The sequence below is a fragment of the Lissotriton helveticus genome, chromosome 7 (assembly GCF_964261635.1).
Source record: "Lissotriton helveticus chromosome 7, aLisHel1.1, whole genome shotgun sequence".
Taxonomy (NCBI): domain Eukaryota; kingdom Metazoa; phylum Chordata; class Amphibia; order Caudata; family Salamandridae; genus Lissotriton; species Lissotriton helveticus.
The window spans coordinates 1,095,096,089-1,095,109,687 of NC_136068.1; positions in this window are offsets into that span (position 1 = coordinate 1,095,096,089).

Here is a 13,599-nt window from a genome sequence, read left to right on the forward strand (position 1 = left end):
TAGAAAGGGTTTATATCTTAATGACAAAAGACAGACTTATGACTGAAAAGTTGTGATTGTTAACTTTCTCACTGGTGTTGTAATGCAGTATGATGGGGCCTTCCTGCAGAATGTGATTAGGGGTCCCTGATTCTCAGATATTCATTGGCCTTGCTCTTAAGGAGGAGCCCTGAAGAGTTGGGGGCTCCCACCCTGCACCGCACAGGCCCATGTTATGCCCCTGTTTCTGACATGTGCAAGCTCCACATGTCTCTGTGCGTGGTGTTGAGTAGAAAGCTGGGCGGCTGCACATGAGTAATGATAGCACTGTCTGGTCAAAGATTTCACCTCACTAGTACCACTTTAAAAGTTAAAACTGCAATAAGAAACTGATAGATGACTAGTCAACATCTGCTCAAGGCCTTCCACAACACAGTAATTAATACATGTTGCCATGTTTTAGTAACTTTTGATCCGTTTGAGCTACATTTTTTTTTTAACATCTGCAGTTTATGCAGCAGATGATATATTATATGTTAATGCTTAATTATGCTCAAATCACAACAGCTGCAGAATCACATAATTCCACTTGCACCGCAAGTCCTGTAATGACAGATGCAACATTTTCTTCTGAGTTGTGGTTATCCAATCAGATCGTTTGTACCTCGCCTCGGACACAATATCGATCTGCAGTACCAAAATGGCTAATGGAACAAACTGCTCCCTCAGCAAATCACAACCCCCCCACCACTTTAAAAAAAAAACTTTCTGTACCATAGGACTCCAGCCGGACCAACCGCCTGGAAAAATACTTAACATTTTAACCCATTCAAGGCCAACCTGAAAACATCTTTAAACACTAATTTCTTCCAAAAATGATTTACACCATATTTTAAAAAGTACGCTTTATGAGTAAAGTTCTAACTTTTTGCCAGATGTGGTGTAATTCTGGTTGGCTGTTTTTTTGAACCAGAGAGAAAATTTGTTTTCCTATGGGGAGAAACATGGGATATCAGTGTTTTAGGAACACCCCTCCCCTTTTCTTCGCACCCACTTGACAGATTAGCGTAAATCTATTCATGAAACAGCTACGGTGAATGAACTTCTTTTTTGTAAAGTTTTATGGAGGTTCATCAAATGGTACCAAAGTTATTAGCAAAACAAACAAGCATTGAAAATGCAATAGGTCTCGCAATAGAAGAGTTTGACGCTTTTCGTTTTGCAAATGGATGAGTGGCGTTGCGTGGATGAGTGGCGTTGCGTGGATGAGTGGCGTTGCGTGGATGAGTGGCGTTGCGTGGATGAGTGGCGTTGCGTGGATGAGTGGGGTTGCGTGGATGAGTGGGGTTGCGTGGATGTGTTGCGTGTGTGAGTGGCGTTGCGTGTGTGAGTGGCGTTGCGTGTGTGAGTGGCGTTGCGTGTGTGAGTGGTGTTGCGTGTGTGAGTGGTGTTGCGTGGGGGGATGGATGGATGGATGGAGTGGGGGATGGATGGATGGAGTGGGGGGATGGACGGATGGAGTGGGATGGATGGATGGAGTGGGATGGATGGATGGAGTGGGGGGATGGATGGATGGAGTGGGGGATGGATGGATGGATGGATGGATGGAGTGGGGGATGGATGGATGAGTGGGGGATGGATGGATGAGTGGGGGATGGATGGATGGAGTGGGATGGATGGATGGATGGATGGATGGATGGAGTGGGATGGATGGATGGATGGATGGAGTGGGATGGATGGATGGATGAAGTGGGATGGATGGATGGATGGAGTGGGATGGATGGATGGATGGAGTGGGATGGATGGATGGATGGAGTGGGGAATGGATGGATGGATGGAGTGGGGGGATGTATGGATGGAGTGGGGGATGGATGGAGTGGGGGATTGATGGATGGAGTGGGATGGATGGATGGATGGATGGATGGATGGAGTGGGATGGAGTGGGATGGATGGATGGAGTGGGATGGATGGATGGAGTGGGATGGATGGATGGATGGAGTGGGGGGATGGATGGATGGAGTGGGGGGGATGATGGAGTGGGGGGAGGGATGGATGGAGTGGAAACCGGGCGGCAAGGGCTGTGATTTATAATGTGTTATGTTTAGTAGTAAACGGGCGTACGACATAGCAGGTATGTCCATCTTTAATGAATATGTAGGGCACAAATGACGTCATAAACAGAAGAGGCGCAGATTGGTGGTTGAAGAGCCCAGAGAGTAGTAAAAACAATAACAAAAGATGCAGCAAAGGCTTCAAAGTTAAGAAAAGATGCAGGCACTGCTTTGGTATTGTGAGGAGGAGGACATGTAACCGGAAATACAATGTTTATAATGTAAAAGTTTAAATCAACAGGAAACATGAGAAATTACCTGGCTGCAGTGGAAATTAAAGAGAAACATGCAGACAAAGGTTTTATGCCGGAGGACACAAATGAACCAGGACGGGAAAGCAAATATTTATGATGTAAAACTATATTAACAGCAAACCTGCGAAACCATGTGGGGAAGGAGGATATTTAATAAACAGAGAGGTAGGTGAAAACATAAAAGAAACAGGCAGGCAAATCTTTCTGATTCTATAGAGGTTAAAACGCACGGGGAAGCTTTAATTTGTAATTTAAAACGTTAATGTAGCAGGAGTTTAGAAGTGTAGATAGTTTAAAAGATTAAATAAACAGGAGTAAGCAGGCAATGAAACATAACAAGTGAGACGGAAAGCCAGAGGCCAGCATCAAACGGACAATACAGAGGGTCTGTTGCTTGTGTGCTCAGCCGTGACCTGCGCCAAGGAGCTGAGAGCGTTGGGAGAAGGGGGTGTAGTGCACGCGCTGGGAAGAGCAGCAGCAGGGAGGGGGTGGCAAATGGTTCTTTGCTTTGGGCGCTCTGTAGTGGGGAAGGGGGATGGGGCACGTATAGGAGGTGGCAGGAAAAACAGGGACAGGGTAGAAGAAACAGTAAGGGGATGGGATAAGTTAAACAAGTGAAAAATGAGTGAGCCCCTTCATGGTTGTGTGTGACAGACACCTCCTTTATGCTGCAGTAATATCGGGGAATTCAGAAGTAACAAGGAGTGGGGGAAAGGAGCGGTGGGAGCGAGAGGAGACGAGATGCCAGCAGAGCCGAGGATGGGAACCCAGAGGCGGCCCTAAGGCTGGCAGCAGAGAGGGGAAGTCGGAGAGGCTGTGTGCGGGGAGAGAGGAACAGATGGCTGTGAAGCAGGGGGTGTGAAGGATGGGGGTGGGTGGGGAGCGTAGGGACGGCTCAGATGCCTGAGGCAGAGCGCACACTTTAATTTGTAATTTAAAACGTTAATGTAGCAGGAGTTTAGAAGTGTAGATAGTTTAAAAGATTAAATAAACAGGAGTAAGCAGGCAATGAAACATAACAAGTGAGACGGAAAGCCAGAGGCCAGCATCAAACGGACAATACAGAGGGTCTGTTGCTTGTGTGCTCAGCCGTGACCTGCGCCAAGGAGCTGAGAGCGTTGGGAGAAGGGGGTGTAGTGCAGGCGCTGGGAAGAGCAGCAGCAGGGAGGGGGTGGCAAATGGTTCTTTGCTTTGGGCGCTCTGTAGTGGGGAAGGGGGATGGGGCACGTATAGGAGGTGGCAGGAAAAACAGGGACAGGGTAGAAGAAACAGTAAGGGGATGGGATAAGTTAAACAAGAGGCTGGGAAACAAAGAACGTGTAGCTGGAGGGGGCGGGATGGATTACAGAGAAGGAAGACGGGTGGGAGAAATGTTCGAAAAACAAGTAAACGAGTAAAACAAGAGCACTTACAGGGGGCGGAGCAGGGAGAGCGGCCTTTGAAGTGCACTTTACACGGCCGGCCGGCAGTGAAACTGAAAGCATGGCCGGCCGCCGTGAAAGCCTTTGATGACGCAGCAGGGGGAACAGACGGCGAGAGGGTGTGAAAGCAGCAGGGGCAGGCAGGCGGCTGGGGGCATGTGCACGCGCTTTTAAGCGCATGCGCATTAAGCTTCAATTTCACGGGCACTGCAAGGAATCGCCACGATTCCTTGCAAGTTGGTTAAAGACTGTTTAAGCCCCAATAGTCTCGCAAGCTCGATGCGCAGGCGAGACCTAAAGAGGGTCTTCCTATGGAAACTCTGACCTAACTATAATACACAGCTGCAACCCATATTGATTAATATAGAGTATCGATCACCACTCTGTAGTTGTTTTTCAGAAGCACTTTCTACTGAAAAGGCATTTTTTGATTTGTCAATAACTTTTAAACCCTATAATTATTAGTAGAAAATTTGGCAGTTAAAGGAGGGGCGGGGGTTAAAAAAAGTGTTTTAAATTTTAACACCCAGAGGAAACTTTGTTCACGCTTACAGACAAAACTGCTGAATGGATTTACACCAAACTTGGCCTGAAAGTAGAAATATACTCAGAAAATGTACCTTTGTTGCCTTGGTGCATATCTGTTCAATAGTTTTGGAGACATTATCATTTTAAAAGGTTCCAGAGTGAACTTCAGAGTATTCATATGTTTGTAAATCTCAGCCCGTTGAGACTCACAAGTGATTTGAGAGTCTGAGAATTTAAACAATGAAAAAATCAGATTGGATAGGGAGTCTTTATTGACATTGTCCCTTTCAGATGGGCGGTATCACAGCTGGAAACTAAGATCCGAAAGATCTGATTGGCTGCTGCAAGAGAAAATGTTCTCTTACTTAATTTGGCCATGCTGTATGGCCCAATCCTAAAACACAGCCGGAGTTGGTTGTATACAGTGAGTTTCGGCCAAGGCCAGTTCCTGCTCCCAACAACCACTGTACAAGTCCTAAGACGGTTTCAGCGCAGTGCCTGGCTGTGTCTTGGGGGAGTGCAATTAAAGTGATCTCAAATCCATTGAACAAAATAAACAAATGGTATTGTTTAAAAGAGTTATTTCTTTCCATTGACCATTTTGTATTCAAGGAACCAAATACACACCTGCAAATCCAAGCATTCAGTTTGTTGAGTGTGACAGAATGAATTCTGTTATGTGACCATTACGCAGTTCAGAACACCAAGCACCTCATTGGGAAAGAACAGGGCATTATGGAGCAGAGAGAGAATAATATGAACCGCAGGAGCACATAAGCATCCCAAAGGACCCTTCTAACACAATAATATTCAAAGATCCCACAGTAGACTTAAGAATCCAAATGAAAGACTCATGAACCTCGAATATAGTTAGAATCTTCACATTTTGGATCCTCAAATCCAATATGGGATCCTAGAATCAGGAAAACGATTGAAAAAAATATATAGTGCAGCTCTGATTCGCACACCTGTGCAAAGAATAGGTTGGGCATGTGCTGGTTGGGTTCAGGGCCTGAGGCAAACACAGCTGCACTGTATTTATGGTTAGAACACACATTACAAGCAAAGAGAATGTTTATTTGCTAACAACTTTTGCAGCACTTGATGGATCTGCACAAATCTTTAAAAAGTACAAATGTGAATCCTTGAAAGTTTCATGCCGATTAGTCAATGAGGGTTAAGTCACAACTTTAGTCTCAAATAGTTAATAGGAAATCCCCTTTTTAGGTCTTGGCTATAGAGAGCGTTAGCGGTTTGTTGAACAGATCTATTGTTTTCAATACATTATATATACTTCATATATACATCATATATACTTATATACTTAAAGGGGACTTTTGGTCAGCACCCCGCTCCAGGAATGGATACCTTTATTGTCTTTCTAACTCCCCTGCTCCTGATTATTGTATTTGTCCCACTATGGTGTTCTGTATTTAAGTTCTGTATCCATGTCATGATGCAAAGATCTGGAATGTAGGGCGGTTGCTAATGTGGAATGCGTTGGGTGTGGATTCTATGTCAGTTGCTTCTGTACCCTGATGTGGATGGGGTCTCTGCAGATGCTGTCCAAATAAAGAGGATTACATTCACTTGAACTTTGCATGAAGCCTTCTTTGAACTTCACATGAGGTTGTGCCTCACCTTACACCAGCACAGGGACGTGCATTGGACCAGAGGTTTCAGACCCCAGAGGTCAGCAGTGAGCTGAGCCGAGCAATCGCCAGTTGTGCGCGCATGACGCTTGAGGGAGCTTCCTGTAGCCCGCCGGAGCCGATTTCGGTGGATTTCTTCTTCTTCATGCCGTGGAGCCGGGAGGCAAGAGGGGGCTCGAGAAATCCAATCTGCTCTGAGCCGCTCCCGCTCTCGCCCCCGTTCCCGTATCTCTCTGTGTGGTCCCTCTCGCGGCCGCAGCCGCTGCCGCGGTAAACGCGGGAACGACCCGGCGGGGGCGGGAACCTCAGCAGATCTCCAGCAGAGCCCTCGGCAGACCAGGGGGAGCACGGAGAAATTGATAACCGGCGCACTTGGGCTGCGTACACTGCCGCGTCTCCCTGTATCCAGTCTTCCGGTGTCCTCTTGGTTGCTTAGCCCTGCGGTGCCTGAGGGGGGCCAGGCTACGGACAAAAAGCGGACAGGACCCACTGGACCTCAGCATGCAGTGCTACTGGTGAGAGGGGCAGCATTGGTGTTTCGGCAGTATCGGCGCAATGTATTCTTAAAGCATTCCCAAAACATTAACAAAGCGCCAGCAATTGCTAATTTCAAACGACTATCTATGAACTCTATGAATGCTAGATAAAGTTGATTAACGGCAGTGATAGAAGGACAGCGCGCTATCAACGTATTAACGACTCAGGCGGGGGTTCAGCTCTATTATAAATTGGTATATACTTGGTGAAACCTGGTGGAACTTGGTGAAACTTGAGTAACTTACGACCAAGAGCTTTTGCAACACTAGAGAGAGTAGCCTTTCCGTCATACCACAACAACACCACGCTATTTCTCCCTGACGGCAGCTGCTCCAACTCTGAGGGGGCAGACAGGCTTGGGAGGTGGAGTGGAAAGTAGAACGGAGGGTTGTGGAGGGGGTGCGGATCTGAGTTTACAGATTCCTAGGAGTACTAGAGGCAAAAGGTGGGAAAAGCAGGGATCAGAGTGGTGGCTCAAGACTTTAGCCGCATTAGCATTGTGGAGGGCCCGGTAATCAAATAAATTTACCACAACTCTTCTAATCAGAAGAGAAACAATAAAAGAGACGACAACAGAAAATACAAGACAACAAAAAAAAAATCCTGAGAGCCGGAGACCCGGGAAGACGTAACTTGTCGGATCTTATCAATCAAACTGTAAAGAATGAGTTCTGGGAAAGTGCAGCACAACATAATTTCAAGGTCACAAGGAGACGAAGAAGACAACAACCAGGGCGCGCAAAAGTCATGTAAAAAAAGGAAGAGGGCTGTGCAACAAAGAGAGAGATTAGTTTCGGCACCTGATCAAGCAATACCAAGTTCCAAACAAAGTAATATTGGGATCCAAAAATTCTTCTACTGGATCCCATGGCGGCCGTCTATGGGAAAACGCAGGAACAGAATCTCCAACCCAGCCCAATTTCACCAGCATCAAGGGTAAAAGAGAATGTGCAGCTGCAATCAAACATCGAGAAGGTTAAAAAAAAAAGAAGTACAAGGAACTCACAGTGAGTATACTCCAACAAATACTCCAATAGACCAGCTACAAACCTCTCGGACCCTTGGCAAGTTTGTTATAATACAAGCCCAAATAAACAAGAATGACTCCCAAATTCCCAAGGAAGATAAGGAAACAATGATTAAGGCCAAGGACAAAGGCACGCCCAAAGAAAAAATAACGGGAAATAAATTGGGGGCTGGGCACTTTGCCTCACAGGAGACCTCATGGCTAAACTCCCTTTCCCTACCTGATTACATAAGTTTGAACATACAAACAGGAATAGAAAAACTCACCCAATTACAGTCTGAAGAACATCTAAAGACCAACCAAGGTCAGCAAGAACACATAGTAGAAGAAGATCGGGGAATCAGGCTAGGTGGCAAAGAAAGTTGTGTTGTAAATAGAGGGGTTCGACCCATATAGTCAGTGGGACCTGGGTAATAAATTGAAGTATATGAAGGGGTCCCAGACCAAAAACACAAAAATCACTTAAATTTCACACAATTAGATAAGATCAAAAACAAAAGTAATGGTTGACAGTGTTTTTATTTTCACTGAACCCAAAACACCATATACTGGTTGAACATTCGCTAGTATTTGTACATAAATATCAAGTGCGCCCACACAGGAGAGGGGATGGGGTGCAGGGGAGGGGGTGTGTTTCAATTAGTTAACATCACTAATCAAAATATCCTTAAGCACAAATCCACAAGTGAAACCATCATTATCATTGATCCATGAGTTAGAGATCAAGAGAAACACATGTTAAATACAGCATTCTACATACAGAGACTCCTGTAATGATTCTTATTATCAATCTTGGGGTGAGGAGTTCGTATGAGTATAAGATGGTCTACGTTTCGACCCAGGGGTGTAGGACAGTGGATCCTTACTCGCGGGTCTTCATCAGGACGTGGGGGGGTGAAGGAAGAGGTGGGGCTGAGTCCTAGGTGTAATGGTGAAGAAATATATAACGCATTATTTTCACGGTCTCAAAAGAGTCCCGACACACATAGATTAAAAAGCCCGGAGGCCAATCACAGCAAGATACTAAACATATGAAAGAGGAGTTAGGAGAAGTTAAAAAAGGAGGGTAGATAAACTGAGGGCAGAACAGGGAATGATTACCTGGCAATGCAGGTAGACACGGCCTCAGGCCTGCTGGGCGTATTGCGTCTCCAGACAGGGCCCAGTCCGGGTTAATATTAGAAGTGTCTGAAAAGACATATGAAAACAATTCGGTACAGTAACAACAGACACCTAAGGTCACCCGTTTCAGAACAAGTAAAGGGCGAGGGCGTCAAGCGCCTACCTTATATTAAATGGTTCACCCGTTCTCGATGGCACGGCGGGTGGTGTCCATCAGTTATGATTGTTGAAGGTTCGTTATTTAGAATTCCCCAGGCGCTCGTCTGAAAGACACCGAGTGGAAAAACACGTATCAAATAACGGAGAGCTGGATATGCAAGCCGTCTGGCACGCATTGCCAAAGAGCTGTGACTCACCCACAGGGATTGCGAAATGCTATCAGGAAGGAGCAGGCTCAGCGTGTCTCCTTGGGAAAAGGCGGGGGCCTCCGTGGCCTGAGCGTCCCAAAAGTGGATCAGGTGCATCAGACCGCCATCTGAAAAAACGAATTCAGAAGGGATTGTAAGGAGGCGATTTGGGCTCTGGGCAGAAAAAGTTACAAACGCGGCTACTTTCAGTGGACTCACCCGAAATGGGTCAGAGCGGAGCCAGCGTCAGCGCGTGTCTGCCTGGAACCAGGAAGTGTTACCATGGCTACCAGGATCGATTTTGTAAACTCCTGAAAGATAGACTCAGAAGCGTTGCTGGGTAACAGGGTAGCATCCCTTTGGAGGAAAGACTGATACACAGGGATTATTAAGAAGGTTGAGACCCATCACAGGATGGCAGAGTTGCTATTATCAACCAATATGACACGGTGTTACGAGATCGCCTTGCAGGGATGGACGCTTCCATGTGGGCCCCGGATAGCAAAGAAGGGGGAATTACAGTCAAAAAACAGAAATCAGATTAGCGCGAACCTGCCAAACATGGCGGTCTGGCGCACAGTGTCCCAAACCAGGGAAGGTCAACCGAGTCAACAAAAACATGGTGGTCATATAAACATTAGGTGAAAACCCGCATTCAAGAATATGGCCATTCGTATATGTTGAAAGTACTACAAATGCGCGGACCAACCCAACATGGTGGTCAAGGCGCAGATGGGTTAAAGGAATATTTTACAAATACGTCCATAAAGCAAAACATTACATAATCCCTCAGTGTAGTCATTGGTATACATCACATGTACTCCATAGGCGCGGACCAACCATACAAGGTAGTCAAACGCCTATGGGTCAAACTCAACCTGTTGGTAAACACACGCATGATTCCCCAGTATGGCCAATGGTGTACACTGCAAGTACTGCAACAGCGCGGACCCACCAAACAGGGTAGTCAAAACGTCTAGTGGGAAACACTCAAACTGGATTAAAGAGACGACATGTTAGTGTGTATAGGCACCCAAGAGCGTGGAACCAGTCCCTAGTTCACAAGGTGGCCATTTGAGCAAAACTACTTTCTGATTCATTCAAACCCCTGGATACTGAGTCAAAAAAACGAATCCATTTAATCTCCCTTACATTAAGGACGGGTTCAATGCTACCGCCCCTTGGGCCCAGTCGGACCTGTTCCAAAATTGTCCACTTCAGGCTTTCAGGGAGGTGATTATGCGTATTACAGTGATCAACCAGCGGGGCTCCTACGACCTTACATCTCACGCGGCTGCAGTGCTGCAGAAAACGTACCTTCGCACGTTGCTGTGTCTGACCCACATATATCTGGTCACAGGGGCTTATTATGCAATACACCACATTGGTGGAGTTACAATTGGTGTGTGACTTGAGGGGAACTTGATGTTGTTTGTGGGTGAAGATCTTGGTCTGAATAGTCGATGGACAGGCTTTGCAGGACCCACATCGATAATGTCCCACAATAGGAGGAAGGTTCCACATGGTTGTAATCGATGGTTCAGCTGGGCTCGATAAGAAAGAGCGCACCACATGGTCTCGGATGTTCCTTGCCTTTTTAAATGCGTGGAGAGGCGGGCACTTTGTATTGAGGTCTTCGGATATCAAATTCCAATACTTATTAATGGTATGTTTTATCCTCTTTCTTACACTGAGGACTATATCAAACAATTCCTCTCAGACTCTGCAAATACTTTTCTGTCCTCCACCACACCTGTGATTGACTTCTCTCTTAACGACAAAGTCAATCAGTTGGAGCGTCTAGAGAAGAAACTCATTAGAACCAAACTTCATGGGCATTTCCTAGCACAGTGTCTTCAATCCAACATTATCCCTGTGGGCCTACAGGTCAAAGTTGAACCTGCCATCTTCATCGACGTTCCTAAGTTCCGTGAAGGTTTCAGCTTTGTCGCGAACAATTGTTCGCGACATTGGATGGTTCTCGGCATTGAAACAGCCAGTGAACAAATTGCTATTCTAACCAAGCAAATAGCGGACCTAAAAGCCGAGATAAGTGGGGATTCCACTCTCACTAACTCCAAAGAGGCATTGACCAAACTGGTGGCGACCCTCCAGGATTTTGAAACAACCACAATCAAAAAGAAACTTGAAAAATTAGCCCGCGACGTGAGGTCGTACGACAAAAAAAGAACATATCCCTACCTCCTGGACGAATATTACAGACAAGACAACCAAGGGAGATTTACCAACCGCGGCCGGGGATCCTACAGGGGCAGGCGCAATTTCACAACTTTCTCAGATTCCTCGTACAGCTCAGGTGAGGACTCAGAACGAGCCGGCCCTAGTGGTGCATACGGATACCAGGACTCCTACGGACCATCCTACCAACCTCCCCCTTTTTTAGGACAGGGAGGATGGAGACCCCCACGTGGCAGAGGGAGCAATTGGGACAGGGGTACTGGCAGAGGCCAATTCAATGCGGGCCAGGAGTGGGATTCCGGGAGAGGGAGAGGCACGAAGCAAGTGAGTTTCCCCCAAGAGGAGCACGGGGAGAGATCCACACGCAGGAAGAACTACAGGTGGTAAAGGAGACTTCCCCTGTGATTAACATCTCTACCTACACCCTCAAGGAAGATGAAACGAAAGTATTAAGCCGTGGTCTATCTTTTGTTCCTACCTCAACACCGGATGCCTTCAACACTGTGGTCGAACTCCACAAGTTCTTTAGGAAGATAAGACTGCGATATTTTTTCAAGGACAAGCCTTACCAACAAGCTCCCTCAGCAACTAACCTGAGGCCACCGTCCACTTTTGTACCATCTACGTATGCCATGACCCAACGGATTTTGGCGTATGAGAGTCTAGTGCTTCGCGATGTGCAGACCATCCTGGAAGACAATAACTTTACTAAACACAACACGAGTAGAGCTGAGAAATTTGCACTCAAATCCCTAAAGGATAACACCGGAATAGTTGTCAAACCCGCGGACAAGGGCGGTGCAATTGTAATACAGGACCAGGACAACTATACGAATGAGATCTTACGACAGCTAAACGACGGGATCAGCTACAGACAATTGGGTGGGGATCCATCTCAAAGTATAATGGCTGAGATCCAGAGGGTCACCCAAGATGGCCTCCAACAAGGGTTCCTATCGGAACAAGAATTCCAGTACTTGAATCAGAAGCACCCTCGCCTCCCCACCATCTATACTTTACCCAAAGTCCACAAGGATCTCCATAAGCCCCCGGGACGCCCCATTGTATCTGGATGCGGCTCCCTGCTGGAACCACTGTGCAGGTACATAGATTTCTTTCTAAAACCACTGGCCGAGGCTACGACTACATACTTAAGGGACACCACTCAAACCATCAACCTGATCGATGGACACCCTTTCGATTCTACACGAGACCTCCTGGTAACGTGCGACATTGTGTCTCTGTACACCAGCATACCCCAGGATGAGGCCCTGGTGGCGATGTCGATTGCTCTTGACAAACGGGAGGCACCCGTGCAGGTACCAACAACATTCATCATCCTATTGCTCAAAATTGCAATGATGAGGAACTTCTTCATTTTCCGTAATTGCTTCTATCTCCAGACCAAGGGCGTGGCGATGGGGGCGGCCTTTGCTCCTGATCTGGCCATAATCTTCATGGCTATGTATGAAGATACTTTTGTACTCACCAACGCCAATCCTTTCAGATCTCAAATACACCTTTGGATGAGATATATAGATGACGTTGTCTGTATTTGGTCAGGTACCGAGGATGATATCACCAACTTCTTCAACTGGCTCAATGAGAGATCACCAGATATCAAATTCACGACTAAATTTGATAAGAAATCCATCGATTTCCTGGACCTAACCCTCTTTGTGGATAATGAGATCCTTCAAACCAACCTGTTCAGGAAACCTACGGAGAGGAATTCCCTCCTTCTGTACTCCAGTCACCACCCTAGGGGCCTTCGTGACAACCTCCCCTTCGGCCAGTTTTTGCGGATTCGCCGCAACTGTAGCAGGAAGGAGGATTACATGGATCAATCCTCAATCCTAATGGGCAGACTACTGGAACGTGGATACCCCAGGCGGTTGGTAAAGAAAGCCATGAAGAGAGCATGGTTCAACCCTAGAGAGACCTTACTAGAACCGGGAGACAAACAGAATAAGAATGAGGATCGCATGATCTGTGTTACAACTTTTTCCACAAAAAGTAACAGGATAAAACATACCATTAATAAGTATTGGAATTTGATATCCGAAGACCTCAATACAAAGTGCCCGCCTCTCCACGCATTTAAAAAGGCAAGGAACATCCGAGACCATGTGGTGCGCTCTTTCTTATCGAGCCCAGCTGAACCATCGATTACAACCATGTGGAACCTTCCTCCTATTGTGGGACATTATCGATGTGGGTCCTGCAAAGCCTGTCCATCGACTATTCAGACCAAGATCTTCACCCACAAACAACATCAAGTTCCCCTCAAGTCACACACCAATTGTAACTCCACCAATGTGGTGTATTGCATAATATGCCCCTGTGACCAGATATATGTGGGTCAGACACAGCAACGTGCGAAGGTACGTTTTCTGCAGCACTGCAGCCGCGTGAGATGTAA